Raw genomic sequence first — 15,052 nt, forward strand, 5'->3', positions numbered from 1 at the left:
TTTCTTTGGGATTGGAATGAAAACTGACCTTTTCCAGTTCTGTGGCCACTGCTGAGTTTTCCAAATTTGCTGGCATATTGAATGCAGCACTTTCACAGCATTATCTTTCAGGATTTGAAATAGCTCAACTGGAATTCCATCACCTCTGCTAGCTTTGTTCGTAGTGATGCTTTCTAAGGCCCGCTTAACTTCACATTCCAGGATATCTGGCTCTAGGTAAGTGATCACACCATCATGATTATCTGGGTCATGAAGATCTTTTTTGTACAGTTCTTCTGTGTATTCTTGCCATCTCTTCTTAATATCTTCTGCTTCTGTTAGGTCCATACCATTTCTGTCCTTTATTGTGCCCATCTTTGGATGAAATGTTCCTTTGGTATCTCTAATTTTCTTGAAGAGATCTCTAGTCTTTCCCATTCTGTTGTTTTCCTCTATTTCTTTGCATTGATCGCTGAAGAAGGCGTTCTTATCTCTTCTTGCTATTCTTTGGAACTCTGCATTCAGATGCTTATATCTTTCCTTTTCTCCTTTGCTTTTCGCTTCTCTTCTTTTCACAGCTATTTGTAAGGGCTCCCCAGACAGCCACTTTGCTTTTTTGCATTTCTTTTCCATGGGGATGGTCTTGATCCCTGTCTCCTGTACAGTGTCACGAACCTCAGTCCATAGTTCATCAGGCACTCTATCAGATCTAGTCCCTTAAATCTATTTCTCACTTCCACTGTATAATCATAAGGGATTGGGAAGCCACCAAATAGAAAAATTCCCCCAAATTAATGACAGTGCCAGTTCATGATATAGAACTTAAGCAATAATGTTAAAAGTATTGGTATTAAATTTGAAAAGCAGGCTGATTAGTATTTCCTGAAAAACAAGTAACAGTAACAGCAAAATGCTCCCAATCAGAGGAAGTCTCGGAAGATGTTTTAGGTATAAGTAATTGCAGACATTGGACAGCTTAAACTTGTGGGGAAAAAAATGGGAACATACATAAACTCTTCCCCTGATTCCCACCTGGGAGCTTAGGCCTGCACCCAGATTTAGGATATGCTGCTGTTCCCTAACCAGCCCCTTTCTCCTGTTTCCTCCAGGCTTAAAGCCTTCTGGAGTGGCTGAGGGTGAGGTGTGGAGAGAAGCAGCCTCAAGTTTCAACCTTCACAGGTCCCCTCCCAGGAGAGAAGGAGGACCTGTTTTATGTGAGTATCTTCGACAAAAGGATTTTCACAATAATGATGCTAATTGAAAACTAATTCACAATATATTTGTTGACATTATGAGACAAAATAGCCTTTGAAAATGTCTCTAAAAATCTTCCATCCGTTAAAAAGAAACAATTAACCTGTTTTATTAACTTAATTACTTTTGAGCTCCGTATAAGAGTATTCTTTTTGATGAAAACTAAAGTTTCCTCTGAACCTGGAACGTTTGTGCTGAGAATGGCTTTTGCAAGTGAATTGAACAAGATAACCTCCATTACTCAGACTTAGCTTTCTGCTACTGCAGTGAAACAGGAAAATTGACCCACTGAGGAGCCTCCATGAGGCCTGGAGGAGACAGCAGAATTAGTCACCAATGGGCTGTGGCCTGTGAGCTTATGCCACTGCAGGAAGGCACCTGCTTCCCAAAGGCCCTCCTGTTGGTATTAGGATGCACTTGGGAACTGCTAGGACCCCCGACAGGCAGCCGTGACTGTGACGGGGCTTACGGGGGGAACTTCCTGCTCAGAAAATTTCATCAGAAGAGCAAACACACACTCTCCTTTGCCTGGGTGTGCACAGCAAGGCTCCCTGACCCGTAGAAGTCATGAGCACCCTGCTGGACCTGATCTTTATTTTTTGTTCTTGAATAGTCTAACTTATTATTCAATTTGTTTCAAAATAATCCCTGGTGTCTCAGACAGTAAAGAATCTGCCTGCAATGCAGGAGACCCGGGTTAAATCACCTGGAGTAGGGAATGGCTTCCCACTCCAGTATTCTTGCCTGGGAAATCCTATGGACAGAGGAACCTGGTGGGCTACAGTCCGTGGGGTCGCAAAGAATCAGACAAGCCTGAGCAACTTTAACGGAGTGAAATAGTTTGGTATAACAGCAATTACCATTTAAAGTATTTTATGTTTTTAAATATAGCTTAAGGCACATGTATTCTGTTGCTTAGTCAACTCTTTGCAATCCCGTGGACTCCTCTGTCCACAAGATTCTCCAGGCAATAATAGTGGAGTGGGTTGCCATTTCTTCCTCCAGGGAATCTTCCCGACCCAGGGATCGAACTCTCATCTTCTGCATGCCTCCTGTGTTGGCAGGCAGATTCTTTACCACTGAGCCACCTGGGAAGCCCTCAGCTCAAAGAACATCCATTGCTTAAATGCACTTTGACATAATCAGACAATACTTTTATAGGCATCATTGACACCTGTGAACAATAAATAGCCTAGTAGACAGATTAAGGTTTAACCTTTCTTTTCTTTGGTGGCTATTTAGAGATTTAAAAGAACAAATAACTCATTTCAACGGGAATCTGCTACAGATATTTACCTCTATATAATCTTCAGCTCAGACATGGAATGCCAAAAACAGGCTTTTGTTAGCTTGACCCCCTCGACCCCCAACAAGGAAAATTATCCCCAAACCCATGTTTTTATTTTAGATATATTGATCTTCCAGTGTAAAGCTTGTCTTTTAAATACCAAATGCAATCTAGGGCCAACAACCTGACTCCTTCTAAAGAATGAGAAGAAAGCAGAACTGAGAAATTTCTTTGAATTGTTTGGTGACTATGTACAAATTTTAAGAGGTCAGTCAATCTTGATACATGGAGCTAAACCTGCTGGTAAATAATCAATTACACTTCTCAGACACTGCGTCTTTATCTTATGACAAAAACTGATCTTTAAATATCATAGAAATAAAGTCAGAAAAGTGGACCTCAGGAGAGAAGTGGATCGAGGAGAACTGGCCAGTTTTAGGAGCCCATGGAATATTTAGAATGAATGATCATGTTCACATGAAAATAAACCCTGGCAGGAAAAGAGGCCAAGAAAGAAGGAAACTTGAAAATGAGCCCTTTGGTTTCCTGGCAGTCTAAAAGAGGCCTTGGACTGACAGTAAATGGAATCATAGCCCAGATCCCAACAATAATTGTGTGGTTTGTTGGACACAACCTACTTATCAAACCGAGAATGAGAAAAGGTTAAGTTGCCAGTGGGTGTTCTCTGTAGAGCCCAAGTGGGTGCTGAAGCCTCTACAAGCCTCTGGTCAGTTGGTAATGAGGACAATACCTGTATCAACATTAGTGATAAAAATGACATTGCCAAGTTCCCCAAACACTTTAGAAATCTTGGCTTATTTCACCCAAGCAACATTCCTTCCCGAGGTACTTTTTCAGGTGGGGAACTGGGGCTCCAAAAGGTCAGGTGGCAAGACCAAGCTCACCCAGCTGATAAGCAGTGGAACTGAGACTGGAAAGAAGACAAAATTGTGCTGTTAGCCTGTCGCCTTGGTATTAGGAGGAGTGGAACGAGAGTGAGTCTAAAATTACAATGCAGTTGGAAACGGCAACCTGCTAAGGCCAAGGGGCTTACGTGCAGTGCCTTTTGCCCTGTTTTATAGGGTCTATTTCCAAAGTTGCTCAAGTCAGCACCTTTCTCTTCATCCCACTCTCTAGAAAGGTTGTTTTGTACATTTGTCATATAATTAGCTTGCTCTGTCACATTCTACTTTGCATCCTGCGATACCCCAACCTCTTAAATATACTTTTTAAACTTGCATGCATTAAGGATCAGTTTTCATACTGTAAAGGTCAGTGGGTTTTGACGAACACATAGTATTCACTATCCCCTATTACATTATAGTACAGAATAGACTCATTGCTCTAAAATATCTCCTTCTTGTTCAGTCACGTCCAACTGTTTATGACCCTATGAACTGCAGCATGCCAGACTTCCCTATCCTTCACCGTCTCCCCTTGCTTGCTCAAACTCATGTCCATTGAGTAGATGATGCCATCCAACCATCTCTCCTCTTGCCTTCAATCTTTCTCAGCATCAGGGTCTTTTCCAATGAGTCAGCTCTTCGCATCAGGTGGCCAAAGTATTGGAGTTTCAGCTTCAGCATCAATCCCTCTAAATGAATAGTCAGGATTGATTTCCTTTAGGATTGACTAGTTTGATCTCCTTGCTATCTAAGGGACTCTCAAGAGTCTTCTCCAGCACCACAGTTCAAAAGCATCAATTTTTTGGTGCTCAGCCTTTTTTTGGTCCAACTCTCACATCCATACATGACTGCTGAAAAACCATAGCTTTGACTAGATGGACCTTTGTCAGCAAAGTAATGTCTCTGCTTTTTAATATGCTGTCTAGGTTTGTCATAGCTTTTCTTCCAAGGATCTAGCATCTTTTAATTTCATGGCTCCAGTTACCATCTGCAGTGATTTTGGAGCCCAAGAAAATACAGTCTGTCACTGTTTCTCCTGGACTTCACCTATTCTTCCTGGAACTCTGACAATTTCTGATCTTTTCACCATTTCTAGAGTTTTATGTTTTCCTCACTGTCATATGATTGGAACCCTAGAGTATGTAATCTATATAGACTGGCTTCTTTCACTTAGCAATCTGTATTTGAGTTATTCATGTATTCTTAAGCTTTCTTAGCTTATTTCTCTTTATCACCAAATAACTTTCTGTGATAGTGATATACCACGGTTTGTTCATTTTTTCACCTGTTGAAGAATATCTTTGTTACTTATAGTTTTGCAATTATAGGTAAAAGTGCTATAAACATTTGTGTGCAGGCTTTGTATACACATACATCTTCAAATATTTAGATCAATGTCTTTTTAATGTTTTTCAGGTTGATTGTAATTGTTGATTTATAATCAACTAACTTTTATATGGCTTCTCAAATATAGCTATTTGAAAAAATAATTTTCATATAATAATCTGTTCAGAGTCAGGTATCATTTTTACAAAAATATAAACAATGAGCCCATAAGTGTTTTATGGAAGAAGAGAGCTCTCAATATAGAGCAATTTAAATGTATTTAGATTTCATATTCTTTGAAATATGAGCAGACATGTGGTCTGCTGAGGCCATTTCTTTTACATTGCAAACAGGGAAATTTATAGGTGTTAAATGAGCCTCAAAATTGTTCCTTTATTGCTGTAACTTCACTAATAAAACATGTTGAAATTTACACATTTGGAAATCCAAATAAAACCACTTGCAAGTTGAAGTAATAAATACAATAGGGTCTTAGATAACGTAAAGCAGCTCCCTTTGTGAATATACATATCAAGTAGGACACAGGAAATGCCAAGAAATAATAAGCTTTGGAAATATTTTTCCTGGATATTTCATCTCTAAGTACATGATATGTTTTACATATATTATAATCCTATTAAAACATCACTTACTGGGAATCCCCTGGCGGTCCAGTGATTTAGACTCAGTGCTTTGACTTCTGGGACCCAGGTTTGATCCCTGCTCAGGGAACTAAGATCCATAAGCTATGCGGAGCAGCCAAAAAAGTGAAATGACTTACTGTTTCATAGGGTAGGGGCATGCATTAGAGTGGAAGGCAAATATGTTCACTGTGTATGTTAATCACTCAGTTATGACCGACTCTTTGCGATCCCATGGACTATAGCTGGCCAGGCTCCTCTGTCTGTGGAGTTCTCCAGGCAAGAATACTGGAGTGGGTTGCCATTTCCTTTTTCAGGGGATCTTCCTGACCCAGGGATCGAACCCAGGTCTGCAGATTCTTTACTGTCTGAGCCACTAGGGAAGCCAGTTATACGTTCACTGAAATTAATCTAAAACATGATAACAATTCTACCCAAAAGCCTTTCTGTTACACAGTGTTCTATCAATGGCAAGTCAGCCTTTGCCTTTATTACTGGTATTCCAAAGAGAGCTCCTTTGGGAATGAATTAGCAAAAATTGTCCCCACATTGTGACCACCTTATAGAACCTTTACTGAGTTTTTCCACAGAATCCAAGTGATTTGTACTGATTGGACTAACAGGGCTGAAGTATAAAATATCCCACATCAAGAGAGTTCTAGCAGAGTATGCTATGTTTTAATTTGTGTCTTAAGTTACTCAATGTAAAGTATTTCAGAAAATGGTGTTCAAGTATCAGAATGATGGATTTAAGACCATCACACAAGTTCCATTTATTTCTCCTCTCCATAGAAATGACAGCCTTTTTAGGGTCAGAAAATTAATGAGTCCAAACCATATTGGCAAATGCTAGAATTTTTCCCCCTAACCTAAAAGTTTTGGAGATTTCTCCACTAGGAGTTTGACTCACTAAGAGGTGAGAACTGGCTTCCAAGAAGCTCATGGCGGGGTGGTGGATAGGGGGTGGGAGGGGTGGTTAGGGCTTTAATTCAGTGGAAGAAATTCAGGAGAGAATTCTTGGGAACTTGATTCTCTCTGAAGCAGAACACACCTTATGATCCATCCAACAAGGGCTTCTATAGAGAGATCCTCCCCCTTTAATATGTAAAATTATAGCAGGGGAAAATATCTTCTTCTATCTCTCTTTCACAAAAATATATATTTGTTTGTTTTAATTTGTTTTTGGCTGGAGGAGCAGCAAGACATTGGCCCTCTGGATCTTCTTGGGTTATTCCCTGAATACTGTCGATGATGCCAGTACAAGTGAGTTGATATTCATGTCTCCTGTGAAGGAAGATTTACAAAGACTGTTCTCAGTATCCCCCGCCATGTGCTAAGTTGAACTTATCAAGAGTTTTCCAGGAGAGGGGTCAAGGCCCTCTTCCCTTCCCTTCTGAGATTCAGCTTCCTAAGAACTGTGGTTTTTCCTGTGGTCATGGATGTGAGAGTTGGACTGTGAAGGCTGAGTGCCGAAGAATTGATGCTTTTAAACTGTGGTGTTGGAGAAGACTCTTGGGAGTCCCTTGGACTGCAAGGAGATCCAACCAGTCCATTCTGAAGGAGATCAGCCCTGGGATTTCTTTGGAAGGAATGATGCTAAGGCTGAAACTCCAGTACTTTGGCCACCTCATGCGAAGAGTTGACTCATTGGAAAAGACTCTGATGCTGGGAGGGATTGGAGGCAGGAGGAGAAGGGGACAACAGAGGATGAGATGGCTGGATGGCATCACTGACTCGATGGATGTGAGTCTGGGTGAACTCCGGGAGTTGGTGATGGACAGGGAGGCCTGGTGTGCTGCGATTCATGGGGTTGCAGAGTCGGACACGACTGAGCGACTGAACTGAACTGAACTGAAGCACTGAGATGGCCCTGGCACTGTTAGCAAGAAAATGTAAAAGTTCCCCCTACAAAAAAAGAGGGAGTCTTGGTCAGGGCCTTGGGCTCCAGACCAGAGCCTAGAGGTTTGTGAGGGATAGCGTGTTCTAGATACAGTGTGCAGCTGTGGTTAGAAACCCAGTTACACCCGGGCACCTTGGCAAAGCAGCCGTGTTTGTGGAACAGTGGCTGGCTGTGTGAGTGCAAATTGACTTGGGAGCCTGTGGCCTCAGAGCCACCCTGCTGTCTGCGTGGGGTTCTGAAGCAGAAAGGACAGCCTTTCAGCCTGACAGAACCAGTTCTCAACAGTGACACCACACAGAATGGATTAGAATCAGAACTAGTTTAAGAATTGAACTATAGTTGATTTACAAGGCTGTGTGAGTTTCTGGCATACAGCAAAGTGATTCAGATATGTGTGTGTCTGTGTACTTTGTATCCTTTTCCATCATGGTTTATTACAAGATATTAAACATAGTTCCCTATGCTGTGCAGTAGGACCTTGTTTATTTTACATATAGTAGTTTGCATGTGTTAGTTCCACATCCCTAATTTATGCCCCACTTGGAAACCATAAGTTTGTTTTCTTTCTTTCTTTTTTTTTTTTTTTTAATGTATTTTATTGAACAATAGTCGTGGCACACAGGCTTAATTGCTCTGAGGCATGTAGGATCTTCCCAGGCCAGGGATTGAATTTGTGTCTCCTGCATTGGCAGGCTGATTCTTTACTACCAAGCCACCAGCGAAGCCCTATTTGTATACTTCTTTTTAAATTTATTTATTTTTAATTGAAGGATAATTGCTTTACAATATTGTATTGGTTTCTGCCATATGTCAATATGAATCAGGCATAAGGATACGTGACCAGCGTGAGGTGGTCCCTCACTGTAGTTGCAATTTGCATTTCTCTACTAGTTAGTGTTGTTGAGCATCTTTTCATGTCCCTGTTGGCTCTCTATGTGTCTTCTTTGGAGAAAGGTCTATATTAGGTCTTCTGCCCATTTTTTTTTTTTTTGATTGGGTTGTTTGTATTTTTTAGTATTGAGTTTTATGACCTGTTTATGTATTTTGGAAATTAATTCCTTGTTGGTCACATTGTTTGTAAATATTTTCTACAGTCTGTAGGTTATCTCTTTGTTTTGTTTATGGTTTCACTTTCATGCGTCGGAGAAGGCGATGGCACCCCACTCCAGTATTCTTGCCTGGAAAATCCCATGGACGGAGGAGCCTGGTAGGCTGCAGTCCATGGGGTCGCGAAGAGTCGGACACGACTGAGCGACTTCACTTCACTTTGCCATGCAAAAACTTGTAAGTTTGATTAGCTCCCATTTGTTTATTTTTGCTTTTATTTCTATTGCCTTGGGAGACTGTCCTAAAAAAAACGTTGGTATGGTTTATGTCAGAGAATGTTTTGCCCGTGTTCTCTTCTAGGAATTTTATGGTGTCCTATCTTTTAAGTCTTTAAGGCATTTTGAGTTTATTTTTGTGTAGGGTGTGAGAATGTGTTCTAACTTCATTGATTGGATGCTCTCCCAGCAGAGCTTGCTGAAGAGACTGTCTTTTCTCCATTGCATATTCTTGCCTCCTTTGTCAAAGATTAATTGAACATAGTTGTATGGGTTTATTTCTGGGCTCTATATTCTATTCCATTGATCCATATATCCCTTTTGTGCCAATTCCACATTGTTTTGTAAAATCAGAACAGCTAATGGGCAGATCAGAGTTTTTTCTCTCTGAAACTTTGAAACAAGACTGCTCCCTTTGGACTAAGTAAATTCCCAGGTTGTGAACAATTTGGGGAATGGAGAGTCCCTGAGAGAGACATACTGAATTACCTACAATGTGGAGGGATGGAGGCTTAAACAAATAAGTAGAAAAATAGAGATGCCTAAATTTTGAATCCAAAATCAACGGAGGTCCTACAGATTAGTTCACTGTGACTCACCAAGAGCTCAAGTGTTTGCCAAATTTGTTTAACAGCTGAAAAAATATTTTTAACTAAGAATCTTGAGGGATGAGATTCTAAGGAACACCTGTTGGAGAATGGCAGAATTTTAGATACTAAATTATGACAAAGGAGCAGTCAACGTATGGCAGGAGTTCTTTCCTGGAGCCTGTCCTTATGATGCTTACCCATCTTGGGGTAGATCAGCCCCACTGTTCTGTGGAATTGATCACCATGTTCTCATACTCCAGCCTGAGGAGGGCAGAGCAGAGGGTGGTGACTTGAGGTCAGAGGCTTCACCTGGGTTCAGTCCATCCATCCTCAGCCTTTGAATAATGACTACCTACAATTCCTCATTGACTCTGGGTGTAGGGTTTTTTTGTCCTTTCTGTTGTTATGCATCTTTAGTGTCCAGACTCTGCCTGGCCCAATTTAGATGCTCACTAGCAATGTGTTAAACAGAATTCCTGGCCCTCTGTGTCCTGGCAAATTCACTAGAAAACTAACCCAGCATTTCCTTTGCAGAGTCTATACTTGCACAGCAGGTCAGACCCTTTGGAAGGTTCAGGAGAGCAGCAGTGGCTGGGAACTCCTGATTGGGTATGGTGGGCGCAGTCCTCAGCCACAGATGGAAAATGACATTTCATTTGTCAATCAAACAAAACCCAAAATCTGCCCAAGTCTGGTCATTCTGGGATGGTGGGGAGCAGGGGTTCAGTGAAGCCTTTCCAGGCTCCACTGTCTGAGTTGCTATCCCCCAGCTTACCGCCGCCCAGTCTAACGATGATGTGCAGAGTATTTAACCACTTACATGGCAAAATACATTTTATAAACAAATGTATTTCAGTAAATCATTATATAAGTAAAAACATTAAATTTCCCTGTGTATTCTCTAAACTAAACTCATCCTGAAGCTACTTATGCTGTGATATAAGACAAAATGGTCACCAAATCATTCTAATTATTTCTAAGTCTCTTATTGATGTTTAGAAATTTCTGGGTGGGGACTTCCCTGGTGGTCCAGTGGTTAAAACTTTGCTTTTCAAAGCAGAGGGTGCACGTTCAACCCGCTGGTCAGGAAGCTAAGATCCCACATGTCTCTTGGCCAAGAAAACCAAAACATAAACTAGAAACAATATTGTAAAAAATTCAATGAAGACTTTTAAAATGGTCCACATCAAAAAAATCTTAAAAAAAAATTACAGCTCATGGAGCCTGTACCTGGAGCCCCTTTGCTTCCGTCCCCACCTGCAGTGCTGTCCCCTGCTGGCCTCCTGCCCACCTGGGCCCCTCCTGAGGGCCCACGGGGCCTGTGTCCATGCAGCTACCAGCCTCGAGCTGCTTGGCTCATGGACCAGCATCCCAAGTCCATTGCCACCTGCAGGGTGGCCTTAGATGGCCATCCAGTGATATGTGGTCTAACCTCAGCTGTTTATCAGCCCTCAGGGCCATGGTTCTGTGTGTTAACCTGTGGGAACACTGTGCCAGTGCATAGGGGCTAAATATCAGCCATGGTCTTGTCCTTTCTGAGTAGCTCAAGGCTCCAGGTCTTCTCCTCATGCCTTGCCTTTGGTAACCACACATCTGATCTCTTTTTTCAATGCAGTTTTTCTTTTCAAGATTCCCCGTGTAAGTGAGGGCATACAGTATTTGTCTTTCTGTGTCTGACTCATTTCACTTAGCATAATGCCCTCAAGTTCCATTCACGTCTTGCAAATGGCAGAATTTCCTTCTTTCTTATGGCTGAATATTCCATTGTGTGGCCACTTCAGTTGTTTCCATGTTTTGGCTGTTGTGAACAGTGCTGCTATGAACATGGATATCTCTTCAATGTAGTGTTTTCATTTCCTTCTGTTATATTCTCAGAAGTAAAATTGCTGGATCATATGGTAGGTCCATTTTAAATAAACCAATAGTAGAATTGGCCCATTTTTAAATTGGATTGTTTGTTTGTTTGTTTGGCTATTTAGTTATATGAATTCTTTGTTGTTGTTCAGTCACTAAGTCATATCTGACTCTTTGTGACCCCATGGACTGCAGCACGCCAGGCTTCCCTGTCCTTTACTGTGTCCTGGAGTTTGCCCAAACTCATGTCCACTGAGTCCGTGATGCCATCCAACCATCTCATCCTCTGTTCCCTCCTTCTCTTCCTGCCCTCAATCTTTCCCAGCATCAGAGTCTTTTCCAGTGAGTCGTCTCTTTGAATGAGGTGGCCAAAGTATTGGAGCTTCAGCTTCAGCATCAGTCCTTCCAATGAATATTCAGGGTTGATTTCCTATAGGATTTTAGAATAAATTCTTTATATATTTTAGCTATCAACCCCCTACTAGACATAAGATTTGTAAATATTTTTTCTCATTATATAGGATGTCATTTCATTTTCTTGAGTATTTCTTGAGTATTTTCTTTTGCTGTGCAGCCTGAATATTTTGATACTCTTTCTGCCCTGGGTAATACTTTTTCCCCAATAGCTTGGGCGCTTAAGAAGAGATCTTTAATTCCAAATGGTTTAAGGAAAATTTTCTTAACACACCTGGGCACCAGAATCAGCCATTTGATGAGTCCCTTTGCTGTCCACCTGAAGCTATCACAACATTGTTAATTGACTATACTCCAATATAAAGTAAAAAGTTAAATGCAAAAAAAAAAAAAAAAAAAAAAAGAAAGGAGCAGGCATTTGAGTGAGACTGAGAAATGAATACTGAAACTGCGTGTGTGGACTGGGTCTGCATCTGGTGTTGAGGAGAACCTTTAGCTTAGGGGTCCTCTGTTTGGGGTCCAGTGCAAGCACCCCGTTTTCCTCTCCATTTGTAGGCACAGTGCTGAATCTAGTGACATACCTCAGTGAGACTGAGACTTAGGAAATTCATGGTTGGTTGTTATCAGGGCCTCCTGCCGCTCTGCAAACCACCCCTAAGGAGAGTGATGCACAATTTCCTTTAGGTTAATTCCATAAGTTACATTTCAGAAAGAAAAAGTGACCTGACATCACAGGGAAACCACTTTTAGTTGCTCCATTTCCTGGAGCCTACAGCTTTTTTTTTTTTTTTTGGTACAGCTGGCAAAACGCCTGGGACAAGATGTATTCAAGTCAAGTCAAAGCAGAGCTGTGTTCAGAGAAACAGATGGCCCACCTAAGGTGAAAGAATTACTTTCTTGCGGGGAAAGGCCGGGTGGTTTATTCACCTCTTCCTCTAGGAAGGCAGGAATGCGTGCCGGCAGAATAAATACAACGTATCGCAAGGGCATGCCACAGATGAACAGAAGCACTGGCCGGCGGTGAGAGGCATCGTCCTGCTCCAGGAAGGCTGCCGGAACTTGTCACACACATATGCAAGTGCCCCCAGACCTGGAAAGTCACTCCATCAGTGGATGTAATAATAAGAATCAGGACATAAGGGAAGAGAGCCTGCAGTCCGCTCTCTCTGAGAGCCTGTAATGACACGCCGAGAAGATGGGAACGGTTAGGACGAGCCAGGCACAGGCTCAGGAAAATGATCGAATGTGAACAGAGCAGAATTGTGTTGTGTTCCACCTGAAGAAACCCTGTCTGGGTTAATGTGGTTGGAGGTGTGGTAGACAGATAATCTGGGCTTGTTTAGAAAAGCGGAGACGTGGAATGGGAGTTCGTCACTGGTTATCTAATACTCTCTGCAGAGGTTGTTGTTCATTGTTTAGTTGCTAAGTCATGTCCCACTCTTTGGGACTTCATGGACTGTAGCCTGCCAGGCTCCTCTGTCCATGGAATTCTCCAGGCAGGAATACTGGTCTGGGTTTTCGTTTCCTTCTCCAGGGGATCTTCCCCACCCAGGGACTGAACGTATATCTCCTGCATTGGCAGATGGACTCTTTACTGCTGAACCACCAGTCAGGCCCTAAATGCAAAATAGAAATACCAGCATTGCATATTAATGTCTTCTTTCCCTGATGGGGAGAGTTGGCCAAAGGACTAATAATGATGACTGTTGTAAAAATGATCTTGAAATAGTCACTACATAGATAAAATAAGAGATGCCTTCACTTGCAACTGAGATTTATGGAGGTTCTGTGAGATGGCAAAATGGGGTTTGCAACGCAGGATGTTTATTGCTCCCAGAGGCTGTGGCTAATCTCTCATGAAGCAAGGTTTCAGTTGGGTAGTGATTGAGAAATTAGAACAGAGCTGCATTGTGTAACTCCTTCTTCCTCTTTATTTATTGTGAACCAGTGAATATCCCTAGTATCAAGCTATAGGCCAGCTTAATATATTTGATTTTTGAATATCTCATAAGAGCTCAACGGTTCTTGCAAAAGGTGCCCACAGAAAGCCATGGCCTTATATTTATCTCTGCTGCTGCTGAGCTTGTCTGATAGATTCATACAAGGGCATCCTAACAGCCTCGTGTTTAAAGGGAACAGTAACTTACATTTAACCACCTTATCTTTATTTCTCATGGCTAAACTGTGAGACTGATATTCTATCCCATATGCTAAGGGTGGAATTGAGATGCAGAGAGATTAAGTAACTTTCTCCAGGCAGTAGAGTACCTTCAAAGCTGAAAAAACATGCTCTCTTCCGCTCAGTTTGATACAGGAGAAGTGAGGTGTTAATGCAGTTGTTGTTCAGTCGCTCAGTCACGTCTGACTCTTTGTGACCCCATGGACTGCAGCACGGTCCTTCACTGTCTCCCCGAGCTTGCTCAAACTCATGTCCACTGAGTACATGCTGCCATCCAATCATCTCATCCTCTGTCGCCCCCTTCTCCTCCTGCCTTCACTCTTTCCAGCATCAGGGTCTTTTCCAATGAATTGGTCTCCATATCAGGTGCCCAAAGTATTGGAGCCTCAGCCTCAGCCTCACTTCTTCCAATGAATATTCAGGATTGATTTCCTTTAGGATTGACTGGTTTGAAATCCTTGCTATCCAAGGGACTCTCAAGAGTCTTCTGCTGCAGCACAGTTTGAAAGCATCAATTCTTCAACCTTCTTTATGGTCTAACTCTCACATCTGTATGTGACTATTTGAAAAATCATAGCTTTGACTATACAGTAGAGCTGGATTTTCAGATTTCAAACTAGGCCCATCTGACCTCAAAGTGACTGTTCCTTCTGCTGTGCTCTGTGGCCACATTGGCATATAGGAGGCTTAAGAAATTGCTAAGGGTTTTTTTGTTTGTTTGTTTTTAAATAGTTATGCTATTCTGTATTACTTTTCTTTTTTACAGTTGTGTGTATGTGTGTAAAGTACATATAATATACAATTTACCAACTCCAGGAGTTGGTGATGGACAGGGAGGCCTGGCGTGCTGTGATTCATGGGGTCGCAAAGAGTCGGACACAACTGAGCGACTGATCTGATCTGATCTGATACCACCTTACCCATTCTTCTTATAATTTTATTTATTCATTTATTTATTTTTATTTTTGCTGTGCTGGGGCTTCATTGCTGTGCAGGCTTTTCTCTAGGTGCGGTGAGCAAGGGTTACTCTCTGGTTGCTGTTTGTGGGCTTCTCGTTGCTGTGACTTCTCTTGTTGCAGAACACAGGTTTGAGGCAAGTGGGCTTCAGTGGTTATAGCACATGGGCTTGGTCGTTGTGGCCCATGGGCTTAGTTACTCCACCGCATGTGGAATCTTTCTGGACCAGGGATCGAACCCCTGTCCCCTGCATTGGCAGACAGAGTCTCATCCACTGTGCCACCAGGGAAGTCCCATCTTACCCACTTTTAAGTTCAGTGATATTTAAATGCATTCATAACATTGTGCATCCATTGCCACCATCCTTCTCTGTAACATTTTGCATCTTATAAAACTAAAATTGTATTCCTACTAAACAATAATTCCCCCTTCCCTTCTCTTCC

The 15,052-nt window shown here is 41.9% G+C and overlaps 1 protein-coding gene and 1 long non-coding RNA gene across 4 annotated transcripts in view; one reads left to right on the forward strand and one right to left on the reverse strand.

Annotated features, from left to right (window-relative positions):
- The window catches only part of LOC133252398 (uncharacterized), an 89,542-nt gene that overhangs the window by 23,849 nt on the left and 50,641 nt on the right, over nucleotides 1–15,052 (forward strand). For both annotated transcript variants that reach the window (XR_009737911.1, XR_009737912.1), the window contains one exon: nucleotides 1,089–1,193. This is a non-coding gene — a long non-coding RNA (uncharacterized LOC133252398). The remainder of the gene's footprint in view (nucleotides 1–1,088; nucleotides 1,194–15,052) is intronic.
- The window catches only part of SCRG1 (stimulator of chondrogenesis 1), a 107,546-nt gene that overhangs the window by 15,452 nt on the left and 77,042 nt on the right, over nucleotides 1–15,052 (reverse strand). The window lies entirely within an intron of this gene.

This window comes from Bos javanicus, chromosome 8, assembly GCF_032452875.1.
Source record: "Bos javanicus breed banteng chromosome 8, ARS-OSU_banteng_1.0, whole genome shotgun sequence".
Classification (NCBI taxonomy): domain Eukaryota; kingdom Metazoa; phylum Chordata; class Mammalia; order Artiodactyla; family Bovidae; genus Bos; species Bos javanicus.